A 6,843-nucleotide genomic window follows, 5' to 3' on the forward strand; every position below is an offset into this window, starting at 1 on the left:
CAAGAAGGACAGGGGGAAATAGAAGAAAGGGTAGTGAATGGTGGGATGAGGAAACAAAGAAGGTTGTAGAAGAGAAGAAGCGAGCATTCACAGATTGGTTACAAAAGAGGACGAGGGAGTCATATGAGAGGTACAAAGAAAAGAAAAGAGAAGTAAAGCAAAAGGTAAAGGTTGCAAAGAGGAGAGCAGATGTGAAATGGGGTAAGAGTATGACAGAAAATTTTGAAAGTAATAAAAAGATGTTTTGGAAAGAAATTAAGAGAGGAAGAGGAGGCGAATCAAGTAGAGAAGGAAAGGTAAAAGGTGCAGATGGAGAGATGATAATGGAAGAGAAGGCAGTAAGGGGAAGATGGGCAGAATATTTTAGGGAGTTGTTAAATGTGAAGGAGGATAGGGAGGGAAAGATAGCTGCAGTGGGAAATGCGAAGAAAATGAGAGTGATGAGTGAGGAGAATGGAGGAGAAATAAGGAAGGATGAGGTGAAGGCAGTTGTTAAGATGATGAAAGCAGGTAAGGCACCTGGACTGGATGGATGCCATGCAGAATGTCTGAAAAAGGGAGGTCAAGTGATGGTGGACTGGTTGGTGAGGTTATTTAATGTTTGCTGGAGAGAGGGTAGAGTACCGGAGGACTGGAGGAGTGCCTGTATAGTTCCTCTTTACAAGGGAAAGGGGGACAAGTGTGAATGTAGTAGTTTCAGAGGGATTAGCTTGTTAAGTGTAGTTGGGAAGGCTTATGGGAGGATCTTGATTGAGAGGATTAGGAGAGGAACAGAAGGAGTAATTGGTGAGGAACAGTGTGGATTTAGAACAGGTAGAGGTTGTGTAGATCAGATCTTTGTGGTAAGACAGATATGTGAGAAAGCTATAGGAAAGGGGAAGGATGTTTTTTGGGCTTTTATGGATCTGGAAAAGGCTTATGATAGGGTAGACAGAAAGGCACTGTGGGAGGTTATGCAGATTTATGGGATAGGAGGAAAGCTTCTGGGAGCTGTCAAGAGTTTTTATGAAAGTAGTAGAGCTTGTGTCAGGATTGGAAATGGAGAGAGTGAGTGGTTTGAGGTAAAGGTGGGACTTCGTCAAGGATGCGTTATGTCGCCCTGGCTGTTCAACTTATACATGGATGGGGTGGTGCGAGAGGTGAATGCAAGGGTAGTGGGTCAGGGATTGGAGATGGTTAAAGAAAATGGAGAAAAGTGGGAGGTGAGCCAGCTGTTGTTTGCGGACGACACTGCGCTTGTGGCAGGATCGGAGGAGGGATTGAGGAAGTTGGTGGCAGAGTTTGGGAGAGTATGTGACAGAAGAAAGCTAAAGATAAATGTGGGTAAAAGTAAGGTGATGAGATGTACAAGGGGTGAAAGTGGCAGTAGACTGGAAGTGAACATTAAGGGAGAGCGACTGGAGGAAGTGGATAGTTTTAGATACTTGGGTGCAAATGTGGCAGGAAAAGTGAAGAATGAAGGTGGAGGTAGAATGTAAATTGAGAGAAGCAAGTAAATGCCTTGGGAATTAAAAAGTGTAAAAACAAATAGACATTTAAGAATGGATGCGAAGAGGAGACTGTATGAAGGAGTGATTGTGCCAACAGCACTGTATGGGGCAGAAACTTGGAATATAAGAGAAGAAGAGAGAAGGAGTTTGAATGTGTTTGAGATGAGGTGTCTGAGAAGTATGGTGGGGGTTACTAGGCTAGATAGAGTGAGAAATGAGGAGGTGAGGAGGAGAACAGGGGTGGAAAAGGAGTTGGGAGATAGGGTTGATGAAAGAATATTAGGATGGTTTGGACACATGGAAAGAATGAGTGAAGAAAGATTAGTAAAAGAGGTATGGAAGGCAGATGTGGAGGGAGTGAACATGAGGGGACGTCCTAGGATGAGGTGGATGGATGGGGTGAAGGGGGCTTTGGGGAAGAGGGGAATGTCTGTTGAGGAAGGACGGGAGAGGACGGAAGACAGAGGTGAGTGGAGAATGGTTGTATATGGATGATGTTGTGATTGCATGAGGAGGAATGGGCGGGGGGGGTGGGGGTGAGGTAGTATGTGTGAGCAAATTTTAACGCAGCCCGAAGGGATTTCTCCCCGTCCTCTCCTTATATGCAAGGGGGGACGGAGAAGGGGGGTCGCCGATTAAATGAAGCGGCCTTGCTGTGGATGTGCTGTGTCTTGCGACACTGCTTCTGACCCAGGGCGGTGGGCAAAGTGCAGGGATGACCCGTCATCCAGGAGGTGCTCAGATGAGAGGGAGGGTGGGAGGGGTGTGGAGTGTATTTAGGGATGAAATGGGTGGGAGTGATTTTATGCCTTTCCCTTTTTGGCTACCTCCCTTGAAAGGGGGAAAAAGCCTTGGTATATGTATGTATATATGTATATATATATATATATATATATATATATATATGTATACATATATATATATATATATATATATATATATATATATATATGTGTGTGTGTGTGTGTGTGTGTGTGTGTGTGTGTGTGTGTGTGTGTGTGTGTGTGTGTGTGTGTGTGTGTGTGTGTGTGTGTGTGTGTGTGTGTGTGTGTGTGTGTGTGTGTGTGTGTGTGTGTTTGTGTGTGTGTATGTATATATATATTATATATATATACATACATACATACATATACCAAAGCTTTTTCCCCCTTACAAGGGAGGTAGCCAAAAAGGGAAAGGCATAAAAACACTCCCACCCATTTCATCCCTACATACACTCCACACCCCTCCCACCCTCCCTCTCATCTGAGCACCTCCTCTTCCTCTCTTGATTTATATATACATACATATATATAAATTAAGAGAGGAAGAGGAGGCGAATCAAATAGAGAAGAAAAGGTAAAAGGTGCAGTTGGAGAGATGATAATGGAAGAGAAGGCAGTAAAGGGAAGATGGGCAGAATACTTTAGGGAGTTGCTAAATGTGAAGGAGGATAGGGAGGGAAAGATAGCTGCAGTGGGAAATGCTAAGAAAATGACTGTGATGAGTGAGGAAAATGGAGGAGAAATATGGAAGGATGAGGTGAAGGCAGTTGTTATGATGATGAAAGCAGGTAAGGCACCTGGTCTGGATGGATGCCATGCAGAATGTCAAAAAAAAAAAAAGGAGGTACAGTGATGGTGGACTGGCTGGTGAGGTTATTTAATGTTTGCTGGAGAGAGGGTGCAGTGCCGGAGGACTGGAGGAGTACCTGTATACTTCCTCTTTACAAGGGAAAAGGGGACAAGTGTGAATGTAGTAGTTTCAGAGGGATTAGCTTGTTAAGTGTAGTTGGGAAGGCTTATGGGAGGATCTTGATTGAGAGGATTAGGAGAGGAACAGAGGGAGTAATTCGTGAGAAACAGTGTGGATTTAGGACGGGTAGAGGTTGTGTAGATCAGATTTTTGTGGTAAGACATATGTGAGAAAGCTATATGAAAGGGGAAGGATGTTTTTGGGCTTTTATGGATCTGGAAAAGGCTTACGATAGGGTAGACAGGAAGGCACTGTGGGAGGTTATGCAGATATACGGGACAGGAGGAAAGTTTCTGGGAGCATTCAAGAGTTTTTATGAGAGTAGTAGAGCTTGTGTCAGGATTAGAAATGGAGAGAGCGAGTGGTTCGAGGTAAAGGTGGGACTTCGTCAAGGATGCGTTATGTCGCTCTGGCTGTTCAACTTATACATGGATGGGGTAGTGCGAGAGGTAAATGCAAGGGTAGTGGGTCAGGGATTGGAGATGGTTAGAGAAAATGAAGAAAAGTGGGAGGTGAGCCAGCTGATGTTTGTGGACGACACTGCGATTGTGGCAGGATCGGAGGAGGGATTGAGAAAGTTGGTGACAGAGTTTGGGAGAGTATGTGATAGAAGAAAGCTAAAGATAAATGTGAGCAAAAGTAAGGTGATGAGATGTACAAGGGGTGAAAGTGGCAGTAGACTGGAAGTGAGCATTAAGGGAGAGCGACTGGAGGAAGTGGATAGTTTTAGATACTTGGGTGCAAATGTGGCAGGAAAAGGTGAAGTGAAGGTGGAGATAGAATGTAGATTGAGAGAAGCGAGTAAATGCCTTGGTGGATTAAAGAGAGTAATGAGGAATAGACATTTGGGAATGGATACTAAGAGGAGACTGTATGAAGGAGTGATTGTGCCAACAGCACTGTATGGGGCAGAAGCATGGAACATAAGAAAGGAAGAGAGAAGGAGTTTGAACGTGTTTGAGATGAGGTGTCTTAGAAGTATGATTTGGGTTACTATGCTAGATAGAGTGAGAAATGAGGAGGTGAGGAGGAGAACAGGGGTGGAAAAGGAGTTGGGAGATAGCGTTGATGAAAGAATATTAGGATGGTTTGGACACATGGAAAGAATGAGTGAAGAAAGATTAGCAAAAGAGGTATGGAAGGCAGATGTGAAGGGAGTGAACATGAAGGGACGGCCTAGGATGAGGTGGATGGATGGGGTGAAGGGAGCTTTGGGGAAGAGGGGAATGTCTGTTGAGGAAGGACGGGAGAGGGCAGAAGACAGAGGTGAATGGAGAATGGTTGTATATGGATGATGTTGTGATGCATGAGGTGAAATGGGGGATGAGGTAGTATGTGTGAGCAAAATTTGACGCAGCCCGAAGGGATTTCTCCCCGTCTTCTCCTTTTATGCAATGGGGGGACGAAGAGGGGTGGTCGCCGATTAAATGAAGCGGCCTTGCTGTGGATGTGCTGTGTCTTGCGACACTGCTTCTGACCCAGGGCAGTGGACAAGGTGCAGGGATGACCCGTCATCCAGGAGGTGCTAAGATAAGAGGGAGGGTGGAGGGGTGTTGAGTGTTTTCAGGGATGGAATGGGTGGGAATGATTTTATGCCTTTTCCTTTTTGGCTACCTCACTTGTAAGGGGGAAAAAGCCTTGGTATATGTTTGTATGTATATATACAGTATATATATACATATGTATGTATGTATGTATGTGTGTGTGTGTGTGTTTGTGTGTATGTGTCTTTACATATATATATATGTATATATATATATATATATATATATATACATAGATATATTCTGTTGAATAATACAGCATATTCGGCATTAGTAATCTTCTTTTTAATACTTTCAATCCTTCTTTTTGTCTTTCTTTCTATACAGGGAAGGGAGAACACTACATTACCAAATAAACCCATGGTATATATGGAAATAAGAACAAATACATAACTTACAACGTTTTGTCTATACTTTAAGCATCTTCTGGTAATTTATTTTCAAAATTTACAAACTGTGATTATATATGACACTACATGAAATGGGAGAGGTGCTCTTAGTTTCTCCTTGCGCGCCGTGGGCTGCCCCTGATAGCTCCAAGGTTTCACACATATTTTGTTGTATATTTATTTCTGGCTGAATATGTCTTATCAATACTGCTTCCACACATTTTTGTTTTGTTTTATTGTAGTCTTTTGCCAGTATTATTGTGTTTTCATTCAAGTCATCCCGCGAAATGCTAGTTTTATGTACTTTCGTGGTGTGGGATTTTATAGCCCCGTTTTGCCTATGTTATGTGAGGCTCTGTGATAAAAATTTGGGTAGTGTGGCCAATATACTCTTCATTACAAAGTGCCCTGTCTTTGTTAAGTTTACATGGGTATTTGTACACTACATTACTTTTTTTTTATTTTTCCTTGACTCCTGCTAAGTTGTTTCTCATGACTAGAGATGAAGTTTTGGGGTTACGATAATAGATAATTAATTTCAATGTGTCCTCTTGTTTCTTCGGTTTGCAATTCTTATGTATGATTTCTTTCAGTCTTTTCTCATCTTTTTTGTAAGCTGAAGACTATGTTTTGATAAAAAAAAAATTTAATGTAGTTTTTGGGAGCTTCTCTATTACCCTCGCCAGAGTGGAATTTCTCCATTTTATCTTTAATTTCTCTATCAATTTATTTCATCGGAAAGCCTTTATTTCTTAAAATTTGTCTTATTCTATTCAACTCTTGGTGAAGAAGTTGCCAATTTGAACATATTTTAAAAGCTCTTTAAATGTACGCGCGTACCACACTTGATTTATATTTTGGGGGAAATTCATTTAACCCATTTAATGTCTTCAGCTTACAAAAAAAGATGAAAAAAACACTGAAAAAAAATCATGCATAAGAATTGCAAACCGAAAAAACAAGAGGACACCTTGAAGACTACTATTGCTGAGTATGCTGTATTATCCAAGAGAAAATGTCTTCAAGAAAACCTACTTCCTAAATATACTAATATATATATATATATATATATATATATATATATATGTATATATATATATATATATATGTATGTATATATATATATGTATATATATATATATGTATGTATATATATATATATATGTATATATGTATGTATGTATGTATGTATGTGTGTATGTATGTATTTATGTATGTATGTATGTATGTATGTATGTATGTATGTATGTATGTATGTATGTATGTATGTATGTATGTATGTATGTATGTATGTATGTATGCATGTTTGTACGTATGTATGTACAGTATGTATGTATATATGTATGTGTGTATGTATGTATGTATGTATGTATGTATGTATGTATGTATGTATGTATGTATGTATGTATGTATGTATGTATGTGTGTGTGTATGTATGTATGTATGTGTATGTATGTATGTATGTATGTATGTATGTATGTATGTATGTATGTATGTATGTATGTATGTATGTATGTATGTATGTATGTATGTATGTATGTATGTATGTATGTATGTATTTATGCATACGAGGGGGTATCGTAAAGTTTTGATTATGACCATGAATTAAATGAGTTAGAAACTTCATTTTTATTTGTGGTACTTAAGACTTCACTACATAGTCACCCAGAGTCACACATTTCTCTC

This window comes from Oratosquilla oratoria, chromosome 27 (assembly GCF_046742065.1).
Source record: "Oratosquilla oratoria isolate Oo_2021 chromosome 27, ASM4674206v1, whole genome shotgun sequence".
Lineage (NCBI taxonomy): Eukaryota > Metazoa > Arthropoda > Malacostraca > Stomatopoda > Squillidae > Oratosquilla > Oratosquilla oratoria.